This window comes from Miniopterus schreibersii, assembly GCF_964146895.1.
Source record: "Miniopterus schreibersii genome assembly, chromosome: X".
NCBI classification, from domain to species: domain Eukaryota; kingdom Metazoa; phylum Chordata; class Mammalia; order Chiroptera; family Miniopteridae; genus Miniopterus; species Miniopterus schreibersii.
Window position 1 is genome coordinate 60,815,923 of NC_138104.1, and position 12,131 is coordinate 60,828,053.

At 36.2% G+C, this 12,131-nt stretch overlaps 1 protein-coding gene across 2 annotated transcripts in view; it reads left to right on the forward strand.

The window, feature by feature from the left end:
• The window catches only part of OPHN1 (oligophrenin 1), a 507,398-nt gene that overhangs the window by 478,273 nt on the left and 16,994 nt on the right, over window positions 1-12,131 (forward strand). The window lies entirely within an intron of this gene.

The following is a 12,131-nucleotide window of genomic DNA, read 5'->3' on the forward strand; positions in this document are numbered from 1 at the left end:
TTGGCCTGTAATTTTTTTTCTTCGTAGTGTCTTTATCTAGTTTGGGGATTAGGATAATGCTGGCCTCATCAAAGAGCTTGAGTGTCTTCCCTCTTCTTAAATGTTCAGGAATAGTTTGAGGTGAATAGATTTTAATTTTTCTTTGAATGTTTGGTAAAAGTCTCCTGTAAATCCATCTGTTCTCAGTCTTTTGTTTGCTGGGAGGTTTTTATTTTATTTTATTACAGCTTCAATTTCATCAGTTATTATTGGCATATTCATGTGTTCTGATTCTTCCTGGTTGTGTTTTGGAATATTTTACTTTTCTAGGAATTTGTCCATTTCACCCAGATTGTCCAGTTTGTTGATGTATATTTGCTCATAGTATTTTCTTACAATTCTTTGTATTTCTGTGGTGTCAGTTGTTATATCACCACATTCACTTCTGATTTCATTTATTTGGGTCTTCTCTGTTTCTTCGTGAGCCTGAATAAAGGCACATCTATCCTTTTTATCTTTTAAAAAAAACAGCTCTTGGTTTCATTGATGTTTTGTATTGTTCTTTTTAGTGTCTATGTCATTTTTTTTTCTGCTCTGATATTTATTATTTCCTTCCTTCTACTTCCTTGGGGCTTTTCTTGCTACTCCCTTTCTAATACTTTTAGTTGTAGTGTTAGACAGTTTATTAGGAATTTTTCTTTTTCTCAAGGTATGCCTGTACTACTGTGAACTTTCCTCTCATGACTGCTTTTGCTTTGTCCCATAGATTTTAAGTCATTGTTTGTTCCCTTTTATTTGTTTCCAGAAAGTTTTTTATTCCTTCCTTGATCTCACTGATACCCCATTTTTTGTTTAATAACCTGTTATTTAGCCTCCTTTTGTTTGAATATTTTTAAAATTTCTTTTAGTGGTTGATTTCTAGTTTCATGGCAGTGTTATCTGAAAAGATGCTTGATATAATTTCATTCTTTTTGAACTTATCAGACTTGTTTTCTTACCTAACGTGGTATATTTTTGAGAATGTACCATGTGCACTTGAGAAGAATATATATTCTGCTGCTTTGGGATGAAATGTTCCTTAAATGTCAATTAAATCCATTAGATCTAGTGTGTCATTTATGGGCTCTGTTTCCCTGTTGATTTTTGTCTGGATCATCCATTTATTGATGACAGTTATATTCTTGTCCATCTTCCCCTTAAAGTCCATCAAATTTGTTTTATATATTTAGGTGCTTTTATATTAGGTTCATATATGTTTATAAGGGTTATATCCTCCTGTTGGATTGGTCTCTTTAGAATTATGTAGTGGCCTTCTTTGTCTCTTCTTATGGTATTTATTTTGAAGTCTGTTTTGTCAGAAATAACTATTCCTACTTCTGCTTTTTTTTTTGTTTCCATTTGCTTGGGATATTTTTTGTTCATTCTTTCACTTTCAGCCTGTGTGAATCTTGTTCTTTGAGGTGGGTCTCTTTTAGATAGCATATATATGGGTAATGTTTTCTTATCCATTCAGTTACCTTATGTCTTTGATTGGAGCATTTATTCCATTTTACATTTATTCCAGTTTACATTTAAGGTTATTATTGATATATACTTATTTAAGGCCATTTTTCCCTTTATGCCTATGTTCCTTTCTCTCAATATTTCTTCTTAAAGCAGTCCTTTTAGCATTTCTTGCAATGCTGGTTTGGTGGTACTGAACTTTTTAGCCCTTTTTTGTCTGGGAAGCTCGCCATTTCACCATCTATTTTTAATGATAGCCTTACTGGATAGAGCAGTCTTCATTGCAGGCTCTTACTTTTCATTACTTTTAAAATGTCCTTCCAATCTCTTCTGGCTTGAAGTGTTTCTGTTGAAAAACTTTCTCTTAGCCTTATGGAGGATCCCTTGTAGGTCACTGATTGTCTCTCTTTTGCTGTCCTTAAGATTCTCTCTTTGTCTTTAACATTTACCATTTTAATTATGATGTGTTTTGGAGTGTTTTTTTTTGGTGTCCTCTCATTTGGAACACCCTCTGCTTCCTCAACTTTTGTGGCTTTCTCCTTCACCAGCTTAGGGAAGTTTTCTGGTACAGTGATACATAGATTTTTTAACATCTCCTTTGATGAACATTTTGGTTTATGAATGCCATAAACCCGGAAGTAAATGCTTCAGTTTTCAAACATGCCTCGGAAGTTGAACATGCCACACAGCTTCTGCTGAGTACAAGATCCTGAGGCCTAGCTGTTGGCTGTTGATCCTTCAGTTTTCAAACATTTCAGAACTCGAACGGTCTTCTGGAATGGGTTGCATTCGAAAACCGAGGTACCACTGTACATTTCTTCAAACAAGTTCTCTATCCCTTGTTCACTTCCCTCCCCCTATGTCACCCCTATGATGCAGATGCTTTTTCTTTTCTTGTTGTGCCAAAGCCCATTTAAACTGTCCTCATGCTTTTAAAGTATTCTTTCTTTTTGCTGCTCCAGTTGTTTTTTCTACCTTACCTTCTAATTCACTTATAATATACTCTGCTTCATTGAGCCTGTTTTTAATTCCTTCCAGCATATTTTTTATTACAGATATAGTATTCTTTATTTCTGCCTGGTTCTTATTCATCATATCTATTTTTTTTTTTATGCTGATCTAGCTGTTACTAAGTTCTTTATATCTCCCACTAAGTTCCTGAATGTTCCCATTAAGTATTTTATGGTTCTCACTAATTTCCTTGAGCATCTTTGTAACCATTACTCTGAACTCTATTTCTGATAACTTCCTTACCTTTCTCTCATCAAGGTCTTTTTCTGATGAGTTTTCCTTTTCTTTAGTTTGAGATTTGTTTCTGCCTCCTCATTTTACTGTCTCTCTGTGTTTGTATCTGTACATTAGATATATTTGCTTTCTCCCTGGCTTGTGGGTTTGGCTTTTGTAGTGAATGTCCAGTGAGGCCCAGAGTTGTATTTTCCTTATAATTCTGAGCTGTATGCTCTAGGTGTGTCCATTTTTGGGGTTCTTTGGGCTCTCCTGTTGTGATTAAGTCTAGATTTTTGTTGACCCATTGGTGGGAGGATTCTCCTCTCAGGCTTGCTGTGAGGCTCAATCACAAGCCATCTTGTGAGTTGCTGTACAGGTGCAGTCTCTACAATGTTTCTTCAGTGCTCCTTTGTCAAAATATGTCCAATCAGCTATATTTCTATTGTTTTTCAAGCTGGTTATGTGGTATTTTAGCTGTAAATCTAGTCCATGGCTAGAAGCTAGTGCACTCTGCCTCTTTTTAGAGTTCTGCCATCTTAGTTCTCATAACTCAAAATTTAAAAGATCAAAAATCTGATTAGATATTTATCAAAACAAGTCATATAATTAGCCAACAGGTATATGGAAAATGCTCAACCTCACTAATCATCAAGGAAATGAAAATCAACTCACAATGAGATATTAACTCACACTTGTTAGAATGGCTCTTATAAAAGAGATAAAATATAACTGTTGATGAGGATATAAAGAAGAGGAACCCTTATACACTGTTGGTGGGAATATCAATTGGTACAACCCTTATGGAAACAGTATGGAGATTTCTTGAAAAATTAAAAATCGTACTACCATATGTCCCAGCAATTTCACTTGTGTATATATCTAAATGTAATGAGTATCTCAAATAGATTTCTTCATTTTCATGTTAGTTGCAGCATTATTCACAATAGCCAAATAAGGAAATAACCTAGTGTCCATTGATGGACGAATGGATAAAAAAATGTGGGAGATACACACACACACACACACACACACACACACACACACACACACAGGAATACTATTCAGTCTTTTAAAAAGATGGAAATTCTGTTATTTATGAAAACAGTAATGGACCTGGAGAAATTTATGCTAAATGAAATAAGCCAAAGACAGAAAGACCAATCATACTGCATGATCTCACTCACATGTGGAATCTAAAATAGTCAAACTCATAGAAGCACAAAATAAAGTTGTGGTTGCCAGGGACTTGGTGGATGGAGAATGAGAAGGTGTTGATCAAAAGGTAAAAAGTCAAGTTATGCAGGATGACTAAGTTCTGGAGGGGTAAGGTATAGCATTTAATTATGGTTAATAATATTGTTTGTGTATTTGAAGTTTGTGAAGAAAGTAGATCTTAAATATTCTCATCACATTAAAAAAATTAGTAACTGTGTGGAGTGATGGATGTTAATTAGCTTGATTGTGATAATAATTTCACAATATATCTATGTATCAAAACATCACATTGTACACCTTAAATATATACTTTTTTTTTTTTTACTCAATCCCTCCATGTGCCCTCCCCCAACAACTGTCATCCTTGTCTCTATCTATGAGTCAATTTTTATTTGTCAATTATATCTCAATAAATTTGGGGAGAAAATAAGCTCTCATGGATTAACCACTCTCTGCCAAGTACAGTGCTAGGTGCTAGGTAGAATTAACACAGGCTCTATGCTCAAGGAGTTTATAGGCTGAGTGAAGGGAGATGTATGTGAACAAATAAATGCCATTCAGTAGAATAATTGCTTAGTATGGAGACTGCACTCATTCTAAATGGGCCTCCCTCCCTGTTACTCTCCTGAGACCGTTTTTGTCAGGGCTACCAACAATCTCCATGTTGCCAAACAAAATGGCCACTCCACTATTCTCATCGTATCCAGCTTGTGAACATTTGACACAGTTGATTAACTCTTTCTTGAAACACTTTATTCACCTGTCTTTCAGGACACCAAGCTCTCCTTCTACCTTACTAAACATATGTATTTCAGTCTCCTCTTCTGACTTTCATTATTTTGCCAACTTCTACATTTTGGAAGGCCTCAGACTTTTTTCAAGTCGACTTCTTTGTCTATATTTGTTTCCTGTATGATCTCATTCAATTCCACAACTTTAAAGTATTGTAAATTTGAGGATGATTTCTAAAGTTATGTATGTAGGACTGTTGTAACCCCTCTATTTCCATCTCAAGCTCCCTGTTCAATAGCTATTCTTGGATAGCTCATGGACATCTATTTAAAATGCACAAAACACAACTCTTGATTCCATATTTTTCCTCAGCCTGCTCTTACTCTGGTCTTTCCCATCTAAGTAATTGGCAGTACTGGTCACCCAATTACTAAGGTCAAGACTTTGGAATCTTCCTTGATTATTCTCTTTCTTTTTTACATTACATCTAATCCATCAGCAATTCATTTTAGCTCTACATGCACATTACATGCTAAACCCTATTAATTGCCACTGCTACCTTCCTGGTTGAGCCACTATCATCTCTTACCTGGGTGGCTATGGTAGCTTCCAAACTGCTATCCTTGCTTTTCTTCTTGCCTGACTATAATCCATTCTCCACAGCAGCCAGTAAGATGTACATCCTTTTAAAAATATAAATTGGATCATGTAATTCTCCCTGCTACAGATTTTAAATGACTTCTCTTCATGTTTAGAAGAAAATTCACATTTCATTCTGCATTATATGATCCTTGCTTACCTGTCTGTCCTCATTTCTGAAATTCACTATCTCTCCATCCCCTTTGTAATCTCTGCTCTAATGTCATTGGTTTTGCTGTTTCTTATACATGTCAAACTTACCTGAGGGCCTTTGCATTTGCTGTTCTCTCGGCCCTAAACATTCTTCCTCCAGAATGTTGCAAGTCTCATTCTTTCCTTCAGATTTCTTCTAAATGCCATCTTTTCATAGAGACCTTTTCCGAGTACTCTAGTTAAAGAGTTCTTTCTCCCCCTCCTTTCCTTTTATACTACTTTATTTTATTAACATCACTTGGCTACTATTTGTTCACATGTTTATTTGTCTTCATTAGAATGTAAGATCTACTTTATCACCTTCTTTTAGAACAATTCCTATAAATTGCATGTTCAGTAAATACTTGTAGAATAAATGAATGGGTGTATAAGGAGTAGTGAAGAGAAAGGGATTACCCAGTTTAAGGAATAACCTCCTTCATAGAAGATGTGAACTGACATTCAGGAGAAAGTGGAAAGAAACAGTGAATGCTTACTCTGTTGTTCTATAATCATTTAATCTAATTATTTTTTATTGAGTAAATTCATAGATTGGTTTATTTACAAGCTCTCCAAATAAACATCAGAGATTATAATCTCTTTGCCAGCAGAAACAATTTTTTTCACTCTATATCCCTAGTACCAACATGGCACCTAGTACATTTTAAGTCCTCAATAAATGTATGTAACAAATAAGTGAACTGGGTGTTAGTAGACCTACGGTCTAATTTTATCTTGGTCACTAGTTTGCTGAGTAACTTGGGCTAGTCATTTTCCCATTCTACTATTTAGTTTGCCCCTCTGTGTGATGAGGGCTTTGTGCCTGATCACCAATGGGATCACCTAATCTAGACATTTATATTTTTAACTTTTTTACTGAGATATAATTCACATGACAGGCATGAAATTCACCATTTTATTTTTTTAATATATCTTTATTGATTTCAGAGAGAGGACAGGAGAGGGAGAGAGAGAGATAGAAACATCAATGATGAGAGAGTCATTGATTGAGCCCGCAACCGGGGCATGTGCCCTGACAGGGAATCAAACCCCGATCACCTGGATCCTAGGTCGATTCTCAACCGCTGAACCACACCTGGCCGGGCGAAATTCACCATTTTAAAGTGCACATCAGTGGTTTTTAATATATTCACCAGCTTGTGCAACCATTAATTCCGGTACATCTTCATCACCTCAAAAAGTACCCTGTATGTCTCAAAATCCCACTCCTCTCAACATCTGGAAATCACCAATTTACCATCTTTCTCTATGAATTTGCCTATTCTGGACATTTCATATAAATGGAATCATATATAATGTTTTCAGTGGCTGTCTTATCGTAATGATTTCAAGGTTCATCCATGATGTAGTATGTATAAATATTTTATCTGTTTTTTATTGATAAGTAATATTGACTTATGGACATATCACATTTTGTTTATCCATTTATCAATTTATGGACACTTGGGTTGTTTCCACTTTGGAGCTATAATGCTGCTATGAACATTTATGAACAGATTTTTTTGTGTGTGAATGTATGTTTTCATACAGGAGTGGAATTGCTGGGTGATATGACCACTCTGTGTTAGAACTTTTTAGGAACTATTTTGAGGCTATTTTCTTTTCTGCTAATAATGGATAAATGTTCCAATTTCTCCACATCTTCACCAACACTTGTTTGTTTTTGTTTTTAGTAAAAATTTTATATATGTAAGGTATATAAAATGATGATTTGATACACATATACATAGTGAAATGATTACTATAATCAAGCTAATTAACATGTCATCACCTCACATAGTTACTACTTTTTTTATGAAACCACCCAAAACTTACTCTATTAGCAAATTTCCAGTGTGAAATATATTATTAACAACAGTCACCATTGCTGTACATTAGATATACAGATTTATTCATACTACATAACTGCCACTTGGCACCCTTTGACCAACATCTCCCTGTTCCCCAAGCGTCTCCCAACCCTTGGTGATTACCATTCTTCTCTTTGCTTCTGTGCAATCAATATTTTAGATTCCACATATGACTGAGATTATGCAGTCTTTTTGTCTTTTTTGTCTGGCTTATTTCACTTAGTATGATGTCTTCCAGGTTCATCCATATTGTTGCTAATGGCAAGATATCCTTCCTTTTAAGGCTAAATATCACATTTCTTTATTCATTCATCTGTTGGGGTATGCTTAGGTTGCTTCCTTGACTTCTTGTCTTTTGAATTATAGACATCCTAAGTGGGTATGAATTCATCCTCATTTAGTGCTCATCACTTATCATATGAGGGTGATGTCTTGAGATCCATTTTATAGTGATGGCATTGGAGGTTTAGAGAGGGTGAGTAGTTTGCCCAATTCCAACAATTTGGAATCTTATTCCAGAATTCATTTGTGTACTATAATATTGTACTTCCTATACCCTGTATGAATGCTGTTCTGAGAAGGAACCAATCCTTCAACTCACCACAGTTCTTTACCAGTAGCATTTCATTATTTTTCTCCCATACTTCTTATACCACTTGTATGTAGTATTTTAGTGAGTCCTTCCATTATCATCATGGACTCATTCATATTCCATAAGTGCTGTCCATCCGCTCCCTTAGCATCTCTTGAATCTGTCTGTCTTTGCTGCTGCTGCTCCAGTTTAGATCTTTCTCATTAGCTGTCCCCTAGCTGCTCTTCTTACCTCTAGTTTCTCTAATCAATTATGCTTTTCATAATGAACCCTAAGGTATATTCTAAAAACACATGTAATAATGCCATTTCCCTAAAAAATTTATGGTCCTCTGCACCCCATGATAAAGTTCATACTCTTGAACATGGCCTTCATGGCCTTCATGATATAACCCCAACCCACCTTGACAACCTTATTTCCAGCTACTCACACTTTTCATCTAAAATATGTTTCTATGATCAAGCCACACTAAACTTTTTATTTTAATTTTACATTTTCTTAGACAAACCATGATCTTTCACTCCTCCAAGTTGTTCTGTCTGAAATCCCCTTTCTCCTTTTTTCCACTTATTGTAATCCTTCAAGTGCCAGCTCAAATGTGACCTATTTTACAAGATCTTCTCCAGCCCGTCAAACAGAATTAGCACTGTCCTCCTCATAGCACTTATTTTTTGTGATTCTACTTGTATTATAATAATTGATTTATTTCTCTTGCTGGACTAGTGTGCAGCTTCTCAAACTCCTTCCTACCACTTACCCACACATAGAAGAGAAGCCCCCACTTGGCTACTCGCCTATTTTTGAGACCTCCTTGACTAATAAGGATTCACTCCCAATTCTCTGCAGTTTCTGAAGTGTGTCTGTGTGTTTTTCTTTGTAAACGGGTGTCTGGTTAATAAAAGGGAATGATACTGAACTCTTATTAAATCTGAAGGAGCAATGAACTCTCTTTTCAGAAAGAGTGTGAACTCTGGAAACAGACTTCACGTTTTAAAAACTAGTTCTACCACACTGATTTTGTAACACTGAGCCTCTTAGTGCCTTAGATTCCTTATCTGTAAAATGGAACTACTAAGAGTTTACTACTTTAGAGACTAGTTTTAAAGATTACATGAGATAATCCATGAAAAATATTTAGAACAGGGGCTGGCACAGAGAATGTGCTCAAATAATGGTATCTGTTATCATTACCATTATTATCACTATTATCATTGCCATTCTATCATTGTTATCCAACATATCCCATTCTCTATTTCTGTGAGCTAGGAAAAAATTCTTTCCTATGTGGAAGTGACACTGTGTAAATGAACGTCTCAATGAGACTGTACTCTTTTTTTTAAAAAAAAAATATGTCTTTATTGATTTCAGAGAGAGGAAGGAAGAGGGAGAGAGATAGAAATATCAATGACAAGAGTAATTGATAGGCTGCCTCCTGCATGCCCCCCACTGGGGATAGTGCACGCAACTTAGGCATGTGCCCTGACTGGGAATTGAACCTTGATCTCCTGGATCCTAGGGCTATGCTCAACCACTGAACCACACCGGCCGGGCAAGACTGTACTCTTATACTGACTGTATTAAGATGATGATGATACCGTTATGACCTGTAGGACACAACTAACCCCTGCTGTGTCCTCCGAAGGAGAACAGGGTTGGTATTTTCTAGGGTCTTTCCACCAGAAGAAGAAAGTATTCAGATGGAAACAAGTAACTGAGATGTTGGACCTAAAGCATGTGGGAGAAGGAATTCATGTCACTGTTTATTTCATTGTTTTCACAGGGTAAATGTGCTTGCAGTTACTCCTAAGTGCTGGATGTTTAAAGGTGGCCTCTGCCACAAGACATATCCTGGAAGCACGTGATCTAGTTACAGGGCAGTCGTGTGTTTATGTCCCTACTAATATTTGTGAACCTTTGGCCTTTGGTAATTATTTTATATATATATGATTTCAGAGAGAGGAAAGGAGGGGAAGAGAGAGAGATAGAAACATCAGTGATGAGAGAGTCATTGATCAGCTACCTAGCCCGCAACCCAGTCATGTGCCCTGACTGGGAATCAAACCCCGATCTCCTGGATCCTAGGTCAATGCTCAACTGCTGAGCCACACCCGGCCGGGCTTGTAATTCTTTTGTTTAGCTGCTCTAGTCTGATAGCAATTATGTTAGGGTTAAGAAAAGCAGGGCCATATATCTACCCTGGGACCAGAGAAGGGGAACTATAGAGGAACTCTTCTTGGCCCTGACCCCTATGGTGATGATAGCAGTGATTGGTGACAGGTTCCCAAGGAGAAGAAAACCCTCTGTGGGGAAAAGTCTTTGCAGTAAGACTTAGCCCTTCTTTCCCACACAGAAACTCTTGCCTCACTGCCTACTTGGAGCATAATAGTATAAATAATAACCAACAATTATTGAATGTATATTACGTACCAGGCACTGAAATAAGTATATCATCTCATGTAATCCTCGCCACAACCTCAAGAGGTAGGTACTGTTATTATTCCCATTTCTCTGTGGAGAAAATTTGAGGTACAGAGAGATTATGAACTTGCCCAAGATCCCACAGTTGGTAAGAAGCAGAACTAAGAATCAGCACCTAGCTCCAGAGCCTCCATTTATGTTTTTTTAATTGATTTTTAGAGAGAGAGCAAGGGAGAGAGAGAGGTCTATGTGAAAAAGAAACATCAATCAGTTGCCTCTCATACACACTCCACCTGGGAATCGAACCCTCAACCTTTTGGTAGCTGGAATGATGCTCCAACATTTCTGTTAACATTTTATTGTAGAGAGTTTCAAACATAAACAGAAGTTGAAAAAAAGTATAACATATTCCCCATGTACCTATTACCCAGCTTTGACATTTACCACCACACACCCAGTTGTGTTCCATATGTACCCCTACCCAGTTCCCCAACCATGACATCATGCCATTTTATCCATAAATGTTTCAGTATGTATCTCTAAAAGGTTAGTACTCTTTTAAATCAAAATTGCAATGCCATCATGTCTAAAAGAAAAGAAAAAACAAAACAGTAATTCTTTTATATTACTACCTATTTTACTAATGTTCACTCTCATTTTCTCATATTTAATGTTTTTAAAAATCAGGATCCAAATAAGATCCATGAATTACAATTGGTTGACATGTCTCACAGGTCTCATTTAATTGACCAGAACCTCTGTTCTTAACCACTATACTCTGATCCAAGCTTCCTATTACTAAGGGAGGTGACAATCTCCTTATAGAAGAAGTTCTCTATCGGGGGTTCATTAACAGTTTCAGGGGACTACATTAATTTCTTAAAATTAGTTTTCAAAATTTTGCATGTCCTTGTGTAGGTTAATTTTTCTAGGGAGAGTATCTCTGGCTCTCATTACAGTCAAAGCTTTAAGTCAATAAGACTCAGAACAACTGAAACATGTACTATTGTCACAGGGAATTGTATAGACCACAAAAGCTAGAAGAGCATAAATGGCTAGTTGGGTTTTGTTTTCTATGAAAATAGAGAAAGAAGTTAAATTCTGTTAAGTTTATTAACTTGAAATTTGAGAGATCTTTACAAATTACTTTTATTTTTTTTCTTTCTTTTTCTGTGTTCTTTTTTTTTTTTAATTTTATTTTTGTTTGAAATATTACAGATGTCCCTTTTCCTCCCCAATGACCTGTTCCACCCCGTCCCATCCCTCTACCTAGTCCCTCTCCCCACCATTGTCTGTGTCCTTGGGTTGTGCATATATGCATATAAATTATTTGGTTACTTTTAAAGTCAATAGAAATAGTTAAGGAGTAACTGGTAACTGATGTCTCATTTATTTATATACTTATTTATTTATTATATTTATTATTGATTTTTATTGATTTCAGAGAGAGGAAGAGAGATGGAGAGAGAGAGAAACGTCAATGATGAGAGAGAGTCATTGATCGCCTGCCTCCTGCGCGCCCCCCACTTGGTATAAAGCCTGCAACCCAGGCATGTGCCCTGACCGGGAATCAAACTGCAATCTCCTGGATCATAGGTTGATGCTTGACCGCTGAGTCACACCTGCCAGGCCTGATGTCTCTTTTAAAAAATTAATAGAATATACAATTGATTGAGAACCTTTAAGTTCCTTTTGAATTACATATCCCTTTGAATAAAGAACCTTGGTAGGTTGTGGTTTTATTGAATTATAGTGGTGAAAAT